This window comes from Leopardus geoffroyi, chromosome C3, assembly GCF_018350155.1.
Source record: "Leopardus geoffroyi isolate Oge1 chromosome C3, O.geoffroyi_Oge1_pat1.0, whole genome shotgun sequence".
NCBI classification, from domain to species: Eukaryota; Metazoa; Chordata; class Mammalia; order Carnivora; family Felidae; genus Leopardus; species Leopardus geoffroyi.
In genome coordinates, this window is record NC_059338.1 from 51996252 (window position 1) to 52020449 (window position 24198).

General features: G+C 46.4%; 1 protein-coding gene across 1 annotated transcript in view; it reads left to right on the forward strand.

The window, feature by feature from the left end:
* The window catches only part of TNR (tenascin R), a 410039-nt gene that overhangs the window by 231774 nt on the left and 154067 nt on the right, over positions 1-24198 (forward strand). The window lies entirely within an intron of this gene.

Sequence of the window (24198 nt, forward strand, 5' to 3'; positions counted from 1 at the left end):
TCAATATGGGCTTGTTTACTTTAGGGATGCATGAGTCATTGTCTCTCAAAAAGTGATATAATAATGTACCAGGAATGGGGTCTAGGGAAGGAAAAGGAGAACTTCCAGAGCTTGGGCTGTGTGAGAAGCAGTCTGCTCAAATCCTTACCCTTCACTCCAAGGTGTGCTGAGAACTAGAAGTGTTACCTCTCAGAGATGCTACATGGCAGCTGTCTTAGGGTCATCATAGGGAGAGGAGGGTATAGATACTCTTTATGAATGTTTATTTTAAGTACTGCTTAAAAAAAACCCTTAGATTTCATAATTCACCATTCTTCTATGAAATCAATATTCTGGGGCTCAAATACCTTTATCGTGACAGTGTTTTATTCTAAAAATGTATTTTTCTAAGTTTTAACTTCTAAAATAATAAAAAAAATTCACTTATGGCATGACATAAATGAAACCACAATTTAATGAAATGGCATTTTGTGAATTTAAACCGAAGCAAATATTTGACATGCTTTATTTAGATTAATTTGCTGCGCATACTCTCCTGTTTTGATAGCAGGCAAGCTCTGTGGTGTCATACATTTACTGCATTAGGTTCTGAGACTCGAAGTGTGGAAGTAGAAGCTGTGGGATCCAAGGGGACCCAATTCTGAGGGTCTCACAGGCCCACACTCAGGTTTCACTGGCAGTAAAAATTGGCTAGGAAGTTGTTTAACAAAATGATTACATCCACTCTTGCAAAACAAGAGTGTGATATTCATTTCCATGTTGGTAGCACTTTTGCCATGTAAATATTAATTTGCTTTTCATAATCTTAAACCAGTCCTAATGTACATTCTATGTAAATTATAAGCTAAACAATTTTTTGTGTGCATTATAAATACCATCCTGTACTAAACTTTCTCAAAAAATAATCTGCCAATTCTAGGACACGAACACTATCAGTTCAGGGGAGAAACTAAGGCATATGTTTAGTAAGTTACTATCTGGTCCTTTATGAAAAAGTGTGCCAGTCCCTGGATTTATAGAATTAACGTGATTTATAATGACTGAATAATACTGGTTTTGATTTGGAATCCCAGATACTAATCCAATTTCTTCCAGCCTCCTGGTAGATCTGAGTAAGAGCTTCCCAATACTTCATAGTTATAGAAGCTGTATTTGACTATGGTTATGATTTGCCTTCCAGAACCACTAACCTGGCACAATGACCTCTATTCCAGAAGGGGGTCTGAAACAATAATAATGGTGCTGGTGACCCCCAAGGATGAGTCATGATCATCATGATAGATGTTATGAACTGGTATGGGTCATGAAAAAAAAAAAAAAAACGGCATATAACTTTCACATCTGTGGATAGCAACTTGTGGTGTCTTTTTTACTTTTGTGTAAAGGTCTTCACAGCTCTTAAGACCAAGTGCACTTTGAAGATGAGGATATAATTCACAGACCCAATAAAAAAATTCTGATTTATGGGAGGAAACTGAAATACATTTTCAAAAGAGATTTCACACACATACACACACACACACACACACACACACTCACACACACACCCCATAGGGCTCGTCTTCACCATTAGGAAAACTTAAGTTCCATTTTTTGCATTTACAGGAAAAAGAAGAAAATTTTTAAAATGCAGTATAAGATGGCCCCTGATCCCGAAATCTCTACATTTAATAAAGCATCCATTCTTCATTGGTGAGAAAGAGTTTAGACATAGTCCTTTCAAACCTAAGTCAGACGGTTAATTTTTAGCTCTTTAGAGTCACTGTTGGGCCACATCATTGAGTTGACTGGAAAAGGTCCCCTTCTAAAAGCCTGTCCTGTGTGCCCACTGTTTGCCCGCTCCCAGAGCCAAGCATCAGAAGCAAGGTAGCCTGAAGTTGTCATGAACAAACTTTTGAAAATGGGAGTGAAGAGAGGATTCTTTAGGTACCCAGGGAACTGTGAAATAATGAAAAGGAGATAAGAACCAACAAAACCAAGAAGCAGGAGGAAAACTGGAAGCAAAATAATACAGTGGATTACATTTTTTCAAAGATAACCTGGGAACAGGCTTTATCATCCAAAGACCATTTTCTCTCTCATCTAGAGATTCAAAGAGAAGAGTGAAAAGGATCAACTCTACAGCAAAGTTTGACTTAAGTAACCTTAACAGCTAATTGAAAAGAGCTTTCAGGTGTTTGTTTTCTTTTTTTTAATTTTTATTTTTTCAAATGAAAACTCAACTGGTAAGAGAAACCATAGTTCCTATGCCGGCTCAGAAAAAACTAGACGTTGGAGAACAGAAATAATTGCCCCAGCCAATAATGGCTCCTGATTTTCTAATAAGAAACCAAAACTAAACCAAACCAAAACAATAATGAAAAACAGTTTCATCAGTGCATTCAGAAAATTCTCAGTGTAAGATGTCTATTTGCTTTGTAAGATACAGTCCCTGCCTTTAAAGAATCTCTAATCCCCTTCTGGAGATAGGACTGAACACATCATTAGAAAACAGCATGAGGTGGCTTCTGTTCATGTGCTCACTCTAACAGTGCTATAGAAGTTAGAAGGGAGAGATACAAGGGAGTCGTTTGGGGCATATAACTGTATTAATCATCATTGCTGATAACAGATTACCCCGAGTCTAATAAGTTAAAATAGTAACCATTGATTATCTCACAGTTTCTGTGATTAAGAATCGGAAAGCAGCTTGGTTGCTTGGTTCAGGCTCAGGGTCCCTTGTGGGGTTGCAATCTAGCTGTCAGCTGGAGCTTTAGTCATCACAAGGTATGAGCCTACTCATATGGTGGTTGGAAGTCCTTGGTTCTTCACCGTGCGTGCCTCTCCATAGGGTGAGTAACCACATGGTAAGCTGGCTTCTGCTAGAGCTAGCAATCTAAGAGAGAACAAGTTAGAGAGGGGGAGGATGCCCCAAGAAGGTGACCATGGTCTTTTTATAACCTAACCTTGGAAGTGACCTCCCATCACTTCTGCCATATACTATTTGTTAGAAGTGAGTCAACACATGCAGCGCACACTCCAGGGGAAGGAATTACACAAGGGTGTGAATATCGGGAGAAGGGGTCATGGGGGGCCACCCTAAAGGTTTCTACTAGAGTAACAAATGTGCTGAACTCAAGGGGGGTGGTTAGCAAACTACGGCTAGAGGGTCTGACACTGGCTTTTGTAAATAAAGTTGTATCGGCCCTCAGCCACACCCACTTGTTTGCCTGTTGTCTGTGGCTGCTCTTGTGCTAACAACTGCAGAGTTGAGTAGTTGTAACATAGACCTTATGGTCCGCAAAGCTTAAAGTATTTACTATCTGGGGCGTCTGGATGGCTCAGTCAAGTGGGCATCTGACTCTTGATTTCGGTTCAGGTCATGATCTCACGGTTCATGGGATAGAGCTTCACATCGGGCTCTGTGCTGTCAGTGTGGAGCCTGCTTGGGATTCTCTCTTTCCCTCATTGTGTCCCTCCCTTGCTCTCTCTCTCTCTCTCTCTCTCTCTCTCTCTCTCTCAATAAATAAATAAACTTTAAAGTATTTACTATCTGAAACTTAACAGGAAAGATTTGCTGAGCCCTGCTCTAGAGCAGTACTTCTCAAAATTTATATGCATGTAAATCACCTGGAGATCTTTAAAATGTGGTTTCTGATTCAGTAGGTCTGAGCGAGGTCGAAACTCTGCATTTATAACAAACTCCCAGGTGATGCTGTGGCTGCTGGACCACAGACCACACTTTGAGGAACAAGGCTTATAGACCTTGAGGGATGAGAAAGTCTTGAATAGGTGGGAGATGGCCTCCCAAGTAGGGAGAAATGACATGAGAAAAGATGAGAAAGGGAACAGGCATGGCTTTTGGGGAGAAAATAAGAAGACTTGACAGTCTGAAACAGAATAGAGGACACAGTCATATCCTCCCTGTGAAGAACAACTGCAAAGAGCAACACTTGGCCTTGGGGCAACTGAGAAGGCAGTGAGGAAAACTATAGTGTTGGTTCTTCCTATTTCAAAATACACAGCCTTAAAAAAATGATCAGAATACTGTTGATTGTGTATCCAACCAAAACACCCAAATTAAAAAAAAAAAAGGAGAGATAGAGAAAGAAAGAAAGAAAGAAAGAAAGAAGAAAGAAAGGAGGGAGGGAGGGAGGGAGGGAGGAAGGAAGGAAGGAAGGAAGGGAGGAAGGAAGGAAGGAAGAAGGAAGGAAGGAAGGAAGGAAGGAAGGAAGGAAGGAAGGAAGGAAGAAGAATCTACACAGATATTTGTTTAGTGCCCACTTTGCATCACTGATGTGCTAGGTCCTGTCGATGAAGATAAATAGACAGTCCCTTCTTACCACTTAGGCTGGTGATGGACAGAGACAAATATAAATACACTGGAGGCCATGCATTGTGATAGGTATATTAATAGAAATATCTGCCTGACACTGCAGCAAAACATGAGAAGGGACAGCATCTTAAAGGATGGGTAGGAGTTTGTTATGCTGGAGAGATGAAGAAAGCATTTGAGGTTGAGGAATATCATAGAGCCATGAGAGGGCAGGGACTGGGTAGAGGTTGTACAGGCCTGAGGCGTGGGGTGTGTGCTAGGTAGGAGAACATGGGGGTTCAGGAAGGAAAGAGGGTTGGACTGACAGACAGTAGAGAAAGGCTGCCACTGGCTGCAGGAAGACGTTCAGACTTCATCAGCTGATGACATCAGATAACCCATGTGACATTCATGGCACATAGGAGGGCTCAATTATCACTAGCTGTGGTTCTATTTTAGAGACTCTGATGGCCATGTGGAGGATCTCATATCTGGGAAAGCAGAGAAAGGGAGGATCATCATCCATTTGGCGTGCAGGTGAACTAATTCTCAGAATCCTTGAAATCAGGGTTCCAAAGCAACCTGCTGAAGTTCACGTGATACATGGGTTGCATCATAGTATGCCCATCCTCGTTGGCTTGTGTCCCCACACACTGGTCCTGCTCCTTCCGGTTGGGCATGCCTGCCATGGCAGTGGAGGAAGCAGCTGTTCAGCTAGCATGGCTATCTTTATCCACGGGGCAGTGGCAAGGTCTTTGCTGACATTGAGCAGGGGACCTGCTGAACCAGTTCAGACTGGCTCCATTACCCTTGGCACCACTGTGGTCCTGGGGCCCCCACATTTCCCATCATGCCATGCACCCCTGCCACACTGCTGTAGCATATTGACTTGTCTGTCTCCATCTGAGACAAGTCTGCCTGTCTTTAAGCTCTCCAAAGTAAGAGGCCATATCTGTTTCATTACCACCTCCCTGGTACTTAACCCAGTCCTGGGCTCAGAGTGGGCACATAGCAAATCTATGTCACATGAGCCAATGAATGACAACAGGGCTAATAATATTTCCTTCCTCATTGTTCATTGTGAGGATTTTATTAGTTTGCTAGGACTTCTATAACATTCATCGGGTGGGTTCAGATACTATTTCCTCACAGTTTTAGAGGCTGGAAATCCAAGATGAAGGCGTTAACAAGATTAATTTCCTCTAAGCCCTCTCTCCTTGGCTTACAGAGGGCCTGGCTAGCTTCTCACTGGGACTTCACCTGGTGTTTCCTCTATCCATGTGTCCTGCTGGTATCTCTCTGTGTATCTTAATCTCCCTTTCTTATAAGGACAGTCAGATGGATTAGAACCCATACCAATAACCCAATTTTAACTTAATTACCTCTTTAAAGACCTTATCTTCAAATACAGTCACATTCTGAGATACTGGGGGTTAGCACTTCCACATATGAATTGGGGGAAGACACAATTTTTTCAGCCCATGACAAGGATTGAATGGCCTAATATAAGTGTCTAGAATGTTGCCTGGGATGTAGCACCACAAAAGTGCTCACAATTATCATGAGGGAAGGAACATGTGGAGAATACTTTGTCTCTGAACCAGTATTACAGAGGGACACTCTAGATTCAGCTCCTTTTTAAACAGTGTTCGGAGTTTTGAGGTTTATTCAGAAAGTCAGAGGAGAGATCTAGAACTTTGTACTCCTGCACAGTGATGGGGGCCACTAAGGAACATGAGATGGTGGCAGCCTCATGATGTGTTGATTCCAGTGAGCTGTTTGCACGGCTGACTTGCCTCCTCTTCTGAGGCAGAGGAGGAGTTATCCACACTTTTGAAGCCTCAGTGTCCACATCTGTAAATCAGATCTTCATGGCGCCTACCTTGGAGTAGTGTGAGTAATGAAGAGATAATGCACCAGGCTTGTAAAGGCCAGCCGTCCCTTCAACACTGGCTGATTGCAAAATGACAACTATAATCACAATAACGTGAAATATTAAGACACCAGTTGACCCACCAACCCAAGGGAGAATTTTCACCCTAGAAAATGAAACTCCCTTTAAAGACCAGTTTCCTCCAGGACCAACCTCATCATAGGCAAAGCAGTGTGAAATGTGTAGTGTTTCAGACATCAGTCCTCTCATTACACCCCACAGTCAAGACCCTCACAACATCTACCATTAAGGCCACACCTCATGATAAGCCTTGTAAGACTGAAAGCCCCATGTTAACATGGAACCCTGGCATACCATCTAGAAGGGCATTCCACACAAGCATGGTTTTGCCTGGGTCTGATTCCCAGCACTCTTTTCATGATGCAAAAGACTACGGCAAAAGAAAAAAATCTCTAAAAAATTTATGCCTGCCTCCTCCTTCTTCCTCCTCACCTCCTCCCTCCTTCTAGGATCTGTTACAGGAATTTTATTCTTCTTAATTTACTCTGCAAATTGCTCAGCTTGAATACCGTTATTCCGCAGCTCTGTGAATGGAGTGTGTGAGCTTTCAGCCCACCTGCTCTCCGCACAGCACTCATTCTGCTGGGAGAGCACTGCCCTTGCGGGATGGAAGACAGGACCTGCCTGCCCCAGGCTTCAGGCACCTTGCGAAATACCTAATCATGCAGCTTCTCATTTGTACAGGGATTTATAGTTTCCAGAACACGGTTATCCCCATCGGCTCATTTACATAAATACCATGGAAGACATAATACCTTTCATCTGTATAGCTCTTTTTTCCATTTACCAAGTACTCTCATATATATGACCTAATTTATAGATGACATATAATAATATAATACTCTAAAAATGTATTGATTCCTTCCATATGAATAGTGCTATTATAACCCATTACTGAAAAAGAACTTGGGCTGGCTGGTTCCTGAGCACCAAGGCATAAGCCTGTCTTTGGTTGAGATCTTCCATTAGGGCTTATACTACTGGATGCAGGCTCCCAGATGCCTCTTGAGCTTGGCCTTCTCTTCTCAAAGAGCCCTCTATTCCTTCAGCCATGGCCCAGGGTCTCTGTCCAAGGATCTAATCTCCCAGTCACATCCTGAGCAATGCCACTGAGCCTGTCTGTAAGGACCCTGTGTGCATCCAGGCACAGCTGGGGTGGGGAGGGGGGCGTCCTGCTCACTTGCTCTCTCTGTCATGTGTTGCCGCCCTGGGTAGCTGCATGAGCAGATGTTGCCTACATTTCAAGACTCTGTGACTAGCCCTTAAGCCACAGTCTAATATTTAGGAGAGGATTGTAGAACTCCTCAAAAAACCTTGAAGGATGTCCTTGATTCCTCTAGTAAATCCAATCCATCCTGCAGTCTTGGTAATCTTTATCAAGGGTGTATCTTATCATGCCCTCCGTGCCCCTGGTTTACTCTTTGCCACCTTCAAATCCTCCACATCTTCACCAACACTTGTCTTGGTATGTCTTGTCTTTCTGATAATAGTCAACTTAACATGTGGAAGGTGAGATCTCATTGTGGTTTTGATATGCATTTCCTGATGATTAGTGATTTTGAGCGCCTGTCTTGATAACTGTTATTCATTGCTTTAGATTGGTTTTCCTGGAAACAGTCTTTAAGCCAGAGAGTTGCATGTACAAGGTTTATTGGGAAGAAAGCTCAAGGTAGATCTTTACAGAGGTAAGGAAGGAAGGACTGAGCAGTGAGAAGAGGTGACAATGTGGTTTTAACTGAGGCCTCAATCAACACTACAGGGTACTCTAGAGCTGGGATGACCCACTGAGTTGTCCCAAATTGAGGCACAGGGACAGGCCTTTGTATCTCTGCAAAGGACTGGAAAGGGGAAGCTCAGGTGGAGAAATTCCCTGTGGCCCAGGACAATGTTCAGTGAGGGACACAGCTGTGAGTCTTCAACAGCCAATATTCCAGCATGGGGGTTTGATGTATCTGGACAGAGGACCCCTAGCATACACTCCAGTGGAGGTCCCCACATGTCGCTGCACCAGAAGATGAGAATGTTGGAGGCCATCTTGGAATCCTGGTTAACAATGGAACAGAAGTCCATTACCCTTCTGCCTGGCCCCGCTTTACTTCCTCATGCATCAGAACTGGATGACTATATCTTTGTCAAGACCCCATTTAGCTGGCAGCAGCTAAATTCTATCTTCTGTTGCACACCTCTTCTGTCAGACTCTTTGAATTGGGCAACTCCCCTTCTGTGCCATGGTCTTAATCAGGCTTTTCTAGGGCATGTTACATTCCTTGCCCTGCTGCCTCCCTGCATGGAACCTTCTTTCCCTAATTTATTTTCAGCCCTGAAGCAGATCTCAGAGGCAGCATCTGGTTCTGCTTTTAAAACAAAGCTTTGGCTGAGTCGGGCAGAGAAGCACAGAAGTCAAATGCACGCTTGTCCCCAAGGTCACCCAGCAACAGCGCAGCCTTGGTTCTTCCCTGCCCACACTGCCTCCTCCCAGCATTCTTTGTTGTCAACACACAACTTTTACTCACCTGGGCTTATTACAGGGTCCCGGGGTTATGGAATCCGCAGCTAGGTCAGAGCCACAGGGCTTTGGAGGCCCTCCCAAGCACCAATCCACTCAGAAATTCTACATCCATACAAGGAAAATAGAAACTGAGGAGGATGTGACTTGTGAAGCTTGAGCTTCACTTTTTAGCTTTCCTTTTGGCAAGTGAAGAACCTGCCAGAAACTCCCTGGGCTCAACGTTCAATATCCAGAAACCAAAGTGACTGGTCTGTCACAGAAGCTAAACTACCCCCAGTGTATCCCACAGGAGGTACTAACCCTTCATGGCTCCCGGGGGACGTGAAGGCAGCCTTTGAGTTCCACTAGGGGTGTTGTTCCTATTTTGGTTTAAGTCTCAGTAAGATTGAGGCCATCATGGAACGACCCTCATCACTACGTTGGGGGCAGGAGAGACTTGTAACAGGTCAGTTGTGCAGTCACAACTGTCCTTTGTGGTGGAAAACCAGTTCAATTGTAGTTCTAAAAACATGGTCATGGTAGCTATTCAGTGGACTGCCTGGGAATAGGGGCGAGGAGGGAAGCAAGAGGTGGGCAGAGCAGACAGCTACACGTCCTACTGGGACAGTACTAAGAAATGTAGAGTTTTCCTTCACCCAACCCCTCATCTCTATCACTGTGCCTCTCCAACAGGACTTGGAGGGCCCATTACTTAGGACACTGAAGGCTGTAAGGGGGAACTCTTTTATTAACTACTTATAAGAGATAATTTACTTGGTTAGCTCATTTCTCCCCAGAAGAGCCTATCATGGAGGAAGGACCTAACACAGAGGAAGACCCTCACAGCATGGGGCCTAGAGTCATGAAGGAAGACTGACATGTTTGCAGAGACTGGGGCACAGAGACGGGGCTCCCTGAGGGAAGGTGTGAAGGGAGTGGAACAGGGCAGCAAGTACAAAACATACCCAGATTTTTTAATGTTGATTTATTTTTGGGAGAGAGAGCACAAGCAGGAGAGGGGCAAGGAGAGAGAGAGAGAGGACAACAGAGGATCCAAAGCAGGCTCTGCACTGACAGCAGTGAGCCTGATGTGGGGCTCAAATTCATGAACCCTGAGATCATGATCTGAGCTGAAGTCAGACGCTCAATGAACTGAGCCACCTAGGTGCCCCTGGGGGTACAGAGGGAACAAGGTCAGAGGGTCAATGGTCAGGGAGAAGATGGGTCAGCATCCCTGCCTCAGCCTCTGTCGTCCTTGCATGGAGATCCCAGCTCTACCATCCCGCATTTGACAAGGTTAGTTCTTAGAGATACACCAGGCTCATATTAAATACTCAAAAATGTCAGTTATCATTACTGTAATTATTATTATTACTCCTGAGGCATGTTTCCCTTTGTTATTTTTAATTGGAGGGGAGGACAGTGGCATTCCCAATTTCTACTCTGAAGAAATATTTTTCTGCCTCTTCTGTATATATTTGGAAAGGGAAAGCCACCAACAAAAACCAGCAAATACAAAACCCGCACAAATTAAACACGTGACTGGAGAGATCTGCACAATTTCAACCTCGAAGGAGCCAGAGTCCAGGGCATGCGCCCCGTGGAATGTTGGCTTGCATAGGTTTTGTTTCTGGTTTATGTTTCCTCTGTTGTTGTTGTTTTTCTTTTTAATTATGATCCAATGACCTTGTTCCATAAAGTGCGGTTCGAATATGAGCAACAGAAGGTTGAGCAAACAGAGTTTAATGCTATAATCAAATGCAACCTACACCCTCGTTCTTATGGTACATATTAGTGATAGATGATGATACTAATAGGTGTATGGGCTGCGTGGTAATTAGCCACACCAGGCACGCAGTTCGCTCAGAGTTTGACTTTTCCATGGTTGGGGTTCTAAAGCCCCTCCTCCCTGTGCTCTCTCCTGGCTCCCCAGCACTCCCCCTGCCCCATACCACACCCTTTCTCTGCTTAGATTTCAAACTAGGGCCTGGAGCTTCCCTGCCTTAATGAGGGAGAAAACAAGAATAGAAGGATGGAAGAGAATCCCTCAGTTAGGGTGACACAAGCTTCTGACACAGACACCCCATAATAGAAGTCTATATCACACTCACGGAGGCCAGCATGGGCGCCCCTCACCAGCCGACAGTCTCCCTCGGCATGGACGCTGAGGGTCCGAGGTTCCCCCGTCTATGGCTCCACCGTCCCTTGGTCCTCGGGATTCCCTGAACCCAGGTGCACCCAGACGGAGGACAGGGGGGAAAGGCACACCTACGTACCCTCCTCTGCCAGGAAGGGCCCCTCGTCACCCAGGCTCATGTGCCCTCAGGGAGGACTTGCCGTGGGTGTAAGGGGATGGAGAACGTTCCAGGCTGTGGCAGCTGCTCTTTGCACCACGGCAGCACTCACATGGGGTTTGGGTGGGTAGTCAGCCATCTCTGCTACAAGGCATTTTGTAAGACCCCGGCAGGACCTATTCGGTTGAAACGCTGGTGATTATTACCTAATGTGAGCCCTGAAGATACCGAGGGACCAGCTAATGGTACTGATGTAGAACTAGGCAGAGAACATGTGTGAGCCCCAGGGATCCCCAGAAACGTGTATTCTTACATAAAGTGGAAGCCTATTTCTCCCACAGGACCCCACCCCGCATCAGCAGCTGCCCCAGGCATTGGGATCCAGGAACCTCCGTGAAACACAAAGGCTGATTTGATTGCCCTTTACAGCAAAAACCTTGTTAAGCAGATATTGGTTTATCCAAGAGAATGCACAATTGGAAGCAATTGTTGTTCCCCAGCTAACTGGACACCCTGTCATGCTCCAGTAAAAATATCAGATTATCGGAACTAGTTAATTCAAAATCCATTCTTCCTGGTCCCTTGCCTTTCAAATTAATGACATTTGCTGAAATTGACAGCAAGAGAGGGGGTGACGGGGCGGGTGGAAGAGTACATGATTCCTGGGTGTTAGTGTCTCCTGCTCCCACGGGCCCAATACGGACGTGAAGTGGAGGGAAGTAGGGAGGGCGACCCAGCAGGAAAGTGCACATCCTGGAAAATTAGATTTTGAGTACTATTTTCTCCCCCAAAAGACTTTTAAAAGGAGCCGAGGAGGAAATGAAGAATACCCAGGTAGCTGAACAATTAGTGTCATAATTAAGAAGTTCAGAGAAGGGGGGATCCTTCTTCTGGTGGGCTTTGTTCCATGGCGGGGGGTGGGGGGCACCCATCCCTGGGAAACATGACTTGAGGTCCAAGAGCTAGGAAAGGCAGCAGGGGTGTGGCCCCACCATTTACCAGCTGGATAAAGGTGTGCAAATCACTTCACCTGCCCGTGCCTCAGTTTCCTTATCTGTTAACGTCAGGCAGTTCCTACCCGGAAGCATGATGATAAGGATTAAATGCGTTCATATTTGTAACGTGTTTTGAATGGCACCTAGAACATTCAGGCCCTATACAGATGTGTATTTAAAGAAAAAAAAAAAAAAAGACAGAAAAGAAAAAAGAAAGGTGGATTAAAACCTCTGTTCCCTCTTTAAGTAGCTAAGAGAACTCGAGCTAGTTTATTTAAACTCTGAGCTTCAGTTTCTTGTTCGGGAGACGCAGATCATTTCACAGACGCACAGAAGGATCTCATGGGTGGTGAGATTAGTGAGACGGGGAAGCACGGACGTGCTGCCCAGTGCCTGGCACAGAACTAGCAGCTAATAAATGCTAAGTGCTACCTCGAGCTGAATGTTTAAAGTATTCCCAGATCCCAGCAAGACAGAAAATGAGAGACGTCAGTAAACAGTGCCAGGGAGGCGCCTGCGTATGGCAGCCCCGAGTCACCAAGAAAAGCGTGTGCCAGCTAGCACTTCAATTTTTACTTATTTCACAGAACAAGGAGCCCTGCGTGTGCCGAGCTCCCACCCAGGTTATTAGAGAGACATATGCAGCACATCCACACAGATTGGCAGGGTGGGAAAACAAGGAGAAATCAGGGAATACCTGGTGAAAGGTATTTAAATAAGTGAGATGGATTTGCTCCTGCAGACCTCAGTCGCATAGATGCTGGAGTCTAAAAATAGCACAGAGACGCAGAATCCGAGAATCAGGCAGTCAGAAAGTAGGAGCTGGGAGCCTTTCCGTTTTAATAACAGGAAAACACACAAGAACATGAATTTCTCTATGTAGAAAAACAATGCAAAGACTTCCTAAAATTAATTCCAAAACGCCTCGAGGAGGGTAGGATGTTAAACATCAGCCGGGAGGAATCAGCCAGCAGGCTCCCCCCTGAAGTACACAATCCAGTGTCTCTCGGTGGCTCGGCGATGGGACCTGGGGAAGAGACGCAATGTACTATTTAGGGACTTCAGCTAGACTTCTTAATCCTGCTCCTTTTCCTGAGTGAGTTCAAGAGAAACACAGTGCAGGTATGTGAGGATTAACGTGACTGCCTGTGTAAAATGCCTAATGCAGGTTCCAGGCCACAGCAGGCACATAGGCACCTACAATGCCATGATCATCACTTGGTCTCGATGTACGAGTTCAGTCAGCCAGCACGCAGGGGATGTCCACGTGAACATGGAGCGTGTCACCGGATAGCTGCGGGCTGGACCCTTCCCGGTGCTTGGTCCTGAATCTAGTTGGGGAGCATCCTAATTAGTGACCTCAATCATATTCTGTTCCCCCAATGCCACTCGCAGTATGTCTAAGATCCTGGATCCTAGACATCTCTTACATCTTCGTGTCCTGAGAATATCTTCTTTCATTCACTCACTAACCATTTAATCGGCACTTACTACGAGCCGCGGGCACTGTGCAGGCACCAGAGCTAAAAACACGGATATGCCAGGGTCCTTGCCCTTGAGGAGCTTATAGTCCAGCCAGAGGGGCAGACAACAGACAGACATTTAGAGATGTTTTATGAGTGCTGTGGGGTATCTATAGAGGGAGTTCAGACGACTTCACGAGGAGGTCACCATCTCTTGTGTAGGGAATGGTGAGTGCATATGTCTATAGAGTTGTTTACTTAAAGCATTTATATATGTATGAGAGAGGGAGGGAGGGGGGAGAGGAAATGAGGAAGAAAGGGAAAAGGAAGAAGGGGGCAGGGGGAGAAGGGAGACTTGATAAACTGCAAAATTTCAGGCCATTAGGAACTTTGCCTGCCTTTGCTCCTGCAACCTGAGGCTTTTCCTCAACTAGATGAGGCCAGTAATAGGCCTGGGTCCTCCATGGATGTTATGGACTGAATGTTTGTGTCTTCCCAAAATGCATGTTGAAGCCCTACCCTCCAGTGTAGTGGTATTGGGAGATGGGGCCCTTGGGAGGTAATTAGGGTTAGATGAGGTCATAAGAGTGGGGTCCCCATGATAAGATCAGTGCCCTAATAAGAAGATGCACCAGAGAGCTTGTCCCCCCCCCACCCCCATGCTCCCATTCATCCCTGCACCCGCCATCCCCGTGAGCACACACACAAAAGAAGTCATATGCACACACAGCAAGAAGGCTGCTGTCTACAACCCAAGGGGAGAGCCCTCATCAGAGAACAACCAGGCTGGAACCTTCATCTTGAACCTCCAGGCTCCAGAATTGTGAGAAAAGAAATTTTTGTTGTGTAAGCCACCTAGTCTGTGGTATTTCGTTATGGCAGTCCTAGCAGACTATAACAGGGACGAGTGCAGTTCTTGGGTACATGAAAAAAGAGTAGACCACGTAGGAGCTGTGAGGATACCCCCTCGTGATCAGCACTGTGCAGATCCTTTCTCAAGAAGATGTGCATGGAAAGCTTCCCCAGCAAGGAATGTCCAAAGTGTGGACAAGAGTCAGCCAAGAGCCACTGAAGGTTGACCAGTAAGAACTACACTGAGTTTGGAAGGACCGGGGTTATTATTTGGGAGAAGATAATTGCCATTGGCTCCATTTTCTGTAGGATGAGGTCTAAACACGTGAGCCCCTTATGATCTGACCCAGCTCTGCCTCCAGCTTGATAACAATTCCTCACACACATAATCCACAGGCCCCAGCCATACTGATTTCTTCATGGGTTCCCCGAACATTCCGTGTTCATTTAGAGGCAACACGGTAAAACAGTGGAAAGCCAGCCTGCCTGGGTTCAAATCCAAGGTCTGAAACTTCCTTAGTGTGATCCTTTGCCAAGTCATTTTTCCTTACTATGCCTTGGTTTTCACCTTTATCAAATGGAGATAATAATAATAATACCGACCTCATAGAACTGCTATGCAGGAGAAATATGTTACTGTCTGGAAAGTGTCTCAAATAGTGCTTTGTACTCAGTAACTGCTAAGTAAAGTATTTGGTTCTATTACTTCTCTCCACTTAGGAAATTTTATTTCTGCTAAATAACACTTCAAACGTCATCTGTTCTGTGTGGTGTCATCACCCCCTCCTCTGGGTTGCCATAGCTCCATGACCTGGCTAATTAGCACAGTACATGATGTATTTGTCTCTGTCTGCACTGGGTTGTGAATTCTCAAGAGTAGGCAGGGAAGAACTCTGGGCGAGAACTTACCGACACTGAAATGTTTTAGACGCTGAGAACAGTGTGCCCCCTTCCTCCAATGATCTATCCTTGAGAAGAGGCTGGATTTTGCTCTGTCTGAGATCACTGAGGCACTGTCCAGACTCCTTCAGGTTTCCTAGGTTTCAATGGCAAAGATGAAACAGGTACATGGTATGTAATCCTTAACAACAGAGGGCAAATGGATCAGAGCCACAGGACGTTTTTATCATTCAGGACACAGCCAGACGTATAAATACAGAGGTGATAAACAGGAGGCCAGGAGCCTCCATCCAATACCTGCTTGTTCTACAGGTCTTCCAGCCCACCAGCTCCACAACAATGCCCTACAGACTCCATCCTCCCCAGGTAGGCCGTCTCTCTGGCCAGAAAGCCCCACCGTCTCTCCCTGCCGCCCCCCACCATTCCCGAAAAGCAAACGCAAAATCAATGCTTTTCCACTCAGGCCCGGCCTTCCCTGACCACTCTGCTGCCACAGTAACAGCGGCACTGTGTGCTCGGCTGGGGACTAGGAATCAGCTCCCACCCCAGATTAACATTCAGGCAGAGGCCCTGGTGATGAATATTTTAATATAATGTTTACTGTTTACCCACATGAATGGAAAGAACTTGCATCTGCCAGGGCCACCTGTGCCCACAGAACGGCAGCCCAAGCAGCAGGTCCTCAGAGAGCCCAGCTGTGCCAGGGCTGATGGGGGACAGAGGGAGGGGTGAGGGGCGAGGGGCCGCTAGGGCCAGGAACCAGGAGGAGTTGGGAGGGGGGCTCAGACCCAGCCTGTAAAAGGGCGAAGAACAGAGGAGGAAGAGGGGGGAGGAAGCAGGGGGAGCCTGATAGCAAAGGAAAGTTGAGGTTATCAGGGCCAACCTCCCAGAAGAGACGTGGTCGTCGTCGTTACCACCCAGCCCCTGCCCCGGCTGTGCAGCTGACTGGAGCACTGGGCGGGTTGCAGAGTTGTGGGCATCTCCTGGGACTGCTCTCTGTGGCCACGCTGCCATATGGTCTCCCTGTAGCACAGCAAATGCTCTCGCCTCCTCCCAGGCCCTCAGCCCCAAGCACGTCTCCCTCTGTAGAGAAGGAGGGAGGCTCATCCTGAGACCCAGTTGGTAGCTGGGAATGGAAAGGGTCATTCACAAGCTTAGTTCAGAGTATTTGTGGTTTTGGAAAGGTCTGGAAGGGAGCCTGGCAGAGGCTGTCCTGGCTGGAAAGGTAGCCATCACATCTCCCTTTGAGACTGTAACAAGCCAGAGACGCCTTAGAGTGGTGGGCAAGGGCACAACCACCTGCTACTAGTCGGGCATCCGCCGGGGCGGGGCCAGGCCCTGTCCGATGGCCTGAAGCACACAGACTCCCCTCTTCAGGGCACCTGCCTGTTCTGTAATTAGGTCCACGGCTCAGGTGAGCCTCTCCCCCAGAGATGAATACTTCCTCTTGCTTTTGTTGACTTTGTCGCCTTCTCTCTTCCACCTTTCTCTCTTTCTTGGGCTACACCTTAGTTTGGGGTTGGAGCTCTGACAGAATGTGGCATTAGCACTCATTCAATTTCTCCCAGCCCCTTTTCTGGTCATGTTTCTAGGTTCCAGGGAACCATGAACTCCCTTCCTCTTAGTGACGGCCAAGCGTTTGGGCAAAGGGCATGGGAACAGCCACGACACACAAGAAAAAGACACCTGCTTTCTAGTGGGTGCAGGAGAGAATAACGTGCCATTAGAGAAAAGTGCCAAGTCCTTTCTCTCCCACTGAGCTTCTTCTGCCCCTTCTCTCAGCCTCTCTCTTGTCCCACTTCTCGCCCTTGCTCTGCGGGTGGCCCTCCACCCATTCCTGCACTCCCACAGCCAGCCACTACCTGGAATTAATAAAAGTCCTAAAAATATGAATTGTACTTCTGGGTGCCCATATGTAGGAACAGATTTTGTTTTTAACTTTTTATTACAGAAAATTATTTAAATTCATAAAAATAGAGAGAGTTGTCAATTGGTACAACCCTGTGTACCGATTACTCAGCTATAAAAATCATCAATCCTGTACCTCTCTTTTCCATCCATAACCCTCACTCCTCACACACCCCCACATCCACAGAGGGTTTGTTTTTTAAGAAATTCCAATTGGCTGCTCAATTTCATCCATGAATATTCATGGGAGCAGTTTGACTAACCCTCCAGACTGTCCATAGCCCCCAAAACCATCTCAGGCCTTGGCACACACCTGCCTTCGAGGACGGAAATCCTGTGAACCCTCTTTTCCGGCATGTGTACCTCACCATCTTGCCCAACTGTTCTCAGAAAATCTTTGTGAGGAGCGAATCAGAGCCCCAGCTCACGGACAGCTTTGTCGAAGGCCTTAGGCAATTTCTTGTCTTCATTCCCAGAAGAGATCATTCTGTAAGCGAGTTGGCCTATCAGAAAACACCTGCCTGCCAGATGTGCTCAGCTCTATGTGAGCAACTGTCGATGCATCTGCACAACTATCGAAACAAGGGAGACATGCAATCTGATCACCACATGACTCTTGTGAATGATACCAGCACATGCAATATTCCAAAACAGCAGACGAAACAAACATGGGCTTTCTCCAGAAAGAAAAAAACCTGAAAAAATAAGTGCTCTTCTTAGCCCCCCAGATTTGCTGAGATCTGTTTGTTCATGGAGCAGGAAAAAAAATTTAGTTCTGAGAGAGTGGTTCCTGGGAGGCCTACGTGTGGGCCCTACATCAAATTGCCATCAGTGGCCCTTGACCCGCAATGAGAGACCTTCCTTTATGTGACTTCTAAATAATTCATGGATTGAACTCTCGAAAAGCTTACAGTTGAAAAGTCTGGGCCTGGAACTTTAGATGTGATTACGCGGATGCTCGTGCCCTGGTGGAATATGTAGTATTTAAATTCAGGACGCCTGGATGTGTCCGCTACCTTGTGTCATCCTGAGGTGTTTACTTCACTGCTCTAGGGTCCTATTTTCCCACACGGGGACAGGAGGAAGTCACCAGAGCTCAGTCTCCCTCACCGGCAAGCAGGTGATGAAGCAGTCAGGAGATGAAATGCTGGAAGGATTTTATGACAAAATAGGAAATGAATTATTATTTGAATTTATTATAAGAAACCCATATATTGTGGATTGAAAATGTGTAGTTCCTTTGGTTGAAGTTAGAAAAGCGTGTGGATATACCATTTCAACGTTTGAAAAACAACGTGATGGTAGATATAAAGTTCTTAGACAAGAACTATACTCCGAATGGTATTACTAAAAACTAAGCATGGTCAAGGACAAAGGGCACTCAGCTTACCATCAGCCGGCCCTCATTAATGTCACAAGATGAAATAATTAATCAGCACTCCTCGAGATTCCGTGCCCTCGGGTGTTCCAGGGCGGTGAGACCACAGGGCGGGGAGTGAACCTACCCGGTCTCCCTAGGAAGGCGCCATCTCCACTCATGTCATAGCCCATCCTGAATGAATGGTGACACACAGTTCAGCTTGGCTCAGCAAACATGCTTTACTTGGGTGTTTGGACAAGAACACTGTTTGCACAGACCCTCAAGAGGACTGTAGGAGTCCTCAGCTTTTTCCCAACAAGGACTACAGATGTGATCCTGTCTAACCAATGGTCATCCTTTGCGTGGGATGGCAAGGTCCCTGGGAACCACATGAATTACTCAGAAGTGGACTTGACCTTTATGAGCAAGGTGGAGGGAAGGAAAGGACCTGTATTGGAATTCAGGAGGTTCTGGGGCGTTTCTGGCTCATCCTGGGTGACCTGGGCTGTTTGTTTTTTCTGGAATAGCTCCGCTTGCCCACATATTCAGTGGAGATGATCAGATCACCTCCTTGCACCCTCAGAGTGTTGACAGGGGTCTAAAATATGTGTGAAGACACTAACAAATAAATTACTAAGGTCCTCTGTGAATTGAAGTTCTAGGGCTATGACACATTCACCACTACATTCGATGACTTTTATTGACCTTCCCTGGGGTAGACTTTAAATTCACTCACAGGTTCAAACCCCATAAACTCCAAACACCCCATTTTCCTCAGGATTCCTGTTCCTTAATCCTAAATGTTCCATCTTCTTTGGCCTTTCTTCCAGGTATTGGAACCCCCTTCCCTCCCCACTTGCCTCATAACCCTCTCCCCCTCTACCCTTCTGGGGACCAGCAGAAACATTCCCTTCTCATTCCCCTCCCCGCATATAATCTGCCAGCTTTCCATGGCAGCAGGGGATTCTGGGAGTTTCTTCTTCTTGTGTTTCCTTGTGTGACATGTGCAATGGCCCATGCTGGAACTTTGGTGGGAGCTGGGGATCAATAATCAGTGCCCTAACCCAAGTGACTTATGTGGGGAGAGATGCCTGGGAAGCCTTTGAAGCTGGGCCCGGTAACAAATCTGCCCCACTTTCCACCAGAGACTGTGCAGGGCCTCTGAGGATCCCCTGCCCAGCTCCCGCTAAATCAATTTCCCAGCCCAGCAGAAAAACTGGGCAGGGTTGTATTGAATCTATTCCCCTCCATTGCCCCTCACTGCATTCCCAAATCACATCTGGCTTCGAGTGCTTTCTTCCAACCAGCATTTAATCCTCAGTGGTGATCCTTTTAAGAAATTTAATTTCATTCTCCACCCTTCTCTTCCCACCCAACTTTGCCCATAAAAAACAGTTCTTGGAGTTTTCAAATTCTGACATCACATAAAAACTTCTTTGTTCTGCAAAGTACTCATTCTCAATGCTTAATCCATCTCCCAGCACCATCCGCAGCAATGCACTGCGTGTTCCCGGGGTTTATAGATCTCTTATTTGCTGGCTGCTTCTTACAACAGCCTGGAAGTTCAGCCTTTTAAAAATCAATCTGGCTCTCCACGTTCCTGCTCCCCACCTCACAGTCTGCATAGAGTGGCAGTCTGTTCGCTGAAGTCTCCCGAAGATATTATTAGCTCTTATTTCTTAACTACCCCTGGCCTGCAAGGAAACACCAGCTCAATGTCCTCAGCCAAGCTCCACATGGACACCTTCACAGCCACCTACACTCTCAACTCTGCCCTTCCCTCCAGGAACATCTCTGGAAATATGGGTTGAAAGCTTAAAGTCCCAGACACCGCCAGAGAACCTTAACTAGAACCCTGTGATTCCACAAATGATCAGGAGAAATAATATCAATAACAACAGGAAAAGTAACAATTAGAATTAGTATTAAAAATAAGGAACACATTTTTTTTTTTTGGAAGCTCACCCCGTACCAGGCACAGTGCTAAGTACTTTACCTGAGTTATAACCCCCAGGAAAATCTTTGGTGGTGGGTACTATTATTATCCCCCTTTTTCAGATGAGGTTGGGGCATGCTGCTCAAGATTGCAGAAGCAAGAGTTAGTGGAGGCTGGATTAGGCTTAGGCTATCTGGCTCGAAAGCCCGTGCACATATCCACTACCCTGCACTGCTTTCCTGAGGCCAGTTTGAAGTAACTAAAGCAAAGGAGCATCTTTACCGTAAGGACACTAGGGTGGCTTGGGGGAGCCCAGGAGCAGGAATTGGTCCCCAGGAGTAAGTGCAACCAGGCCCTCTCCCCTAGCTAGGTCATGTGCCAGAAAATGTGGCTGGCATCAGACCCCAGGTATCAGTAGAATTTCAGACTGATCTTGCTCTCTCTTCAAGGATTCAAAATTGCCTGCAGGTGGGCCCGATTGACAGGGGGCAAGCCACAAAAAAAAACATGGCTGCTTCCACTGTAGCCATGTGTGTAGGTTGGAGGAAAGGGGGAACAGCAGTTCCCAGAAGGAAGGCAGCCAATTCCTCAGAGAAAAGGATGCTGGGAAGATCATCAAACGAATGTGCCTTAGAGTGACCTTGGGTAGTTTGGATCACCCAGGATGGTGATGACGACGTGTTCCTTCCTTATAGAGCTGTTGCAAGGACAAAATAAGAAATTATGTATCAAATGCTTGGCATGATGCCTGGCACGTGGTAAATACCTAATAAATGTTAGCTATTACTATTATTAAGTCTGAACCATTGCAAGCTCACAGTGCCTAGCTCAATTTTATTCCTTATAAATAAACATTATTACACTAAACCCCTTGGCACACAAGATGCTTGCAGCCAATTCTTTTTCCATCTTGGAAAAGTGGGGAAAGAGCTAAGGCGAGAGCCATGATGTCTCCAGAAGAACCTGCTCTAGGATGATCATGGATCCAGCAGGTGTGATGGGAAAGAACAGAATGGAAAACTCCCAATGTGTCTTTTTTGAGTCCACACCCTTTATGTATTTCTTGGCAGACCAGAGATTTGAGGGCTCTGAGGTTGGATGGGAATCCTCCATTTCTAACTGCCCTTCCTCTTTGCCAATGTCCTGGTCCCACTGAAGTGGGCAAGGCCAGGGAGAGCTGGGGGGTCCGTGGCTAGTGAGGATAGAAAACAGATTCCTTACTACTTCCATTCTTAGTCAACAAAACTGTTTATGCTTTGGGAAACTTCCAGTGCTATCAGGAACTCTCATGCCTGCTCTCCGGCCCTTCCCCAGACTCCGTGAGTCCAGCATATTCTTCAGCTGGCAGTTTGGGGCTGAAGGAGGGAGTCAGACACTTGGATCCCTAAATGCCAAATGCATCAGTCTAACTTATTCAGATAAGTTTTCATCTGGGTATTTTCTATACTATCAAACTCTGTATCCTTCAGTGAAGACATTTGTCTTAGCTGAATAAAATCTCTTAATGGTTTAATAAAAAGCACTTAACTCAGTTTTCCTAGTTTTATGAGTGCCTTGGGGTCCTTTAGGAGAGCAAACATCTTTGCTGGGATCATTGAGGGAAACATAATTATTTTTCTGCCTTCTGATATATTATTTTCTGGAAGGGACAGTTCCAGATGCTCATCATATGCTTGCAAATTCTCCGTAGCTCCATCGAAGGACAGGTTATTCTCAATGATGAATTCAGGGGTGTCCATCCTTCCTTCCACAACTGACCTTCTGGTCCCTTCAAAGACACCTTGTACTTCTTTATTCCTTTCTTTGCTGAAATAGCATCCATTTTATTATCATCGCCAATTTGTTCTGTTCAGAATAAATGGAGAAAAGCGTCTGGAGGTCAGTTAGAACCAAGTGCCAGGAGCAAAAGCCAAGCAGGAAATTAGGTTAGTAGAAATTTCATGAGGACATAAACATCCAGGGAAGGGAAGGTGGACCAAATGGGAAGAAGCAGGGGGCAGTCAGGGAGAGAGAAAACCAGGAGAGCCAGGAAGCAAGGGAAGGGCAAAGGGAGTGTGACCTGCAGAGGGAGAGAGCGCAGAGGTGAGGGGAGGGAGTGTATGCAGCAGGAAAGCCAGGGGAAGGCGAAGAACTGGAACACAACATAGGAGCAGAGGATGCACAGTATTAGCAAGGGAAAGAGGAGGCAATGGGAGCACAGAGAGAGGAGGAGGAGGAGGAGGAGGGAGAGAAGTTGCAGGGAAGAGGGAAAGTAAGCCATTAGGGATTGTAGAGGACTGGAGTGAAGAGTTTCATAATCAGAATAGAGCATAGAGATGGTTTTCATTTTACCAATATGCAAATGAAGTAAATAAAAGCTCAGAGAGGTTAAGTGACCTTCCGTCCACCCAGCTATCCATCCATTCACTTCTTTGGTCATTGAAAGAATATTTGTTGAGCACCTTCTACATGCCCTGCTCTGTGCTATGCCCCAGGGGATACCATGTTGAACAAGGCTAACAGGGTCCTTGGCCTCAAGGAGCTCATGATGCCGTGGGGGCATATGGGCAAGTACAGTGGCTTGTACAGCACCATGAGATGAGAGTCATAGTGGAGCATGGGCCATGGGACCTGTAGCAGAGGCCCCTGGTGTGCAGCCTAGTGGATTTCAATCACTAATTCTTCTAAGACCTACAGTTACCAGGCAGGGTAACTGCAGACACAAAGGTGAGCTGCCAGGAGCCCTCCAGCTCCAGGGGAGCTCAGTGACAGAGCCTGAACTGGAAGCCCAACCTCCTGGTTGCCAGCCCCTTACACCCAGCTGCCTCTGGGCTTTGGTTTTGTCCCCTTCAAAAGCCAACATCCTGATAGTGCATCTCTAAACTGAGTGCAGAGGATCAAATCTAATAACAACCCCCTTTTCTATCCATCATGAAGTCCTTCAGTGGCCCACTATTCCTTTCAGGGTCAAATCTCAACTCCTAACATCCAGGCGCTCCCTCCTTCAGCTGGCCTGGTTACCTTTGCCCATCTTCTTCCTCCTTCCCCCTCCTTCCCATTGTGTTCTAGCTCCACCTCTACTTGCAGGTGCAGGGATGGGCCTCCATTGTATTACAGATAAGGCCCTCTTTGCTCTATCTGCCCCAACCTATTGTCCCAAAGCCCTGGACCATAGTCTTTGAACTCATCCAAGACTTAGCCCAGGCCCCACCTCCTCTCAAGGAGCCCTCTCCCTCCAATGGTCCGCTCTGAGCCAGTGGGATCAGGTGTCCCCTCCACTAGGCTCCCACTGCATCTCTCTAATAGCAATTACAACACCAGATGTCTCACTCAGCTCTTTGACGTGTCTGCCTCCCCCAGTAGACTGTAAGGTCACCAAAGGCAGGGATGCTAGCCTGTTCACTCATCTGTTCAACACTGGCACCTAACACAGCTCCTTGCTTACACAGAAGTATTTAATAAATGCTCAGGGAGCTGACTTGAATTGAATGCCCAGTGTGTTAAGTTGCAGGAACCCTCTAGCTCAGTTTGGGGTGATTAGTCAACCTCTTCCTTTCACACGAGACAAAACAAGTTTGGATCTGCAAACCACCGGGTGAGTGAGGTCTCCGTCTGGTGAGGTCTTGGCCTCTCCTTTCCTGTGTCCGTGAACCCACACGGCCCAGGGAGAGTGGCAGACCCAGATTTTGGCTCTCTTGGTGCTAGCTCCACATTTCATAGAACCTTAGAGAAGTTTGGGTGAACTTGGCTCTGATCATCTATTATGAAGGGAACA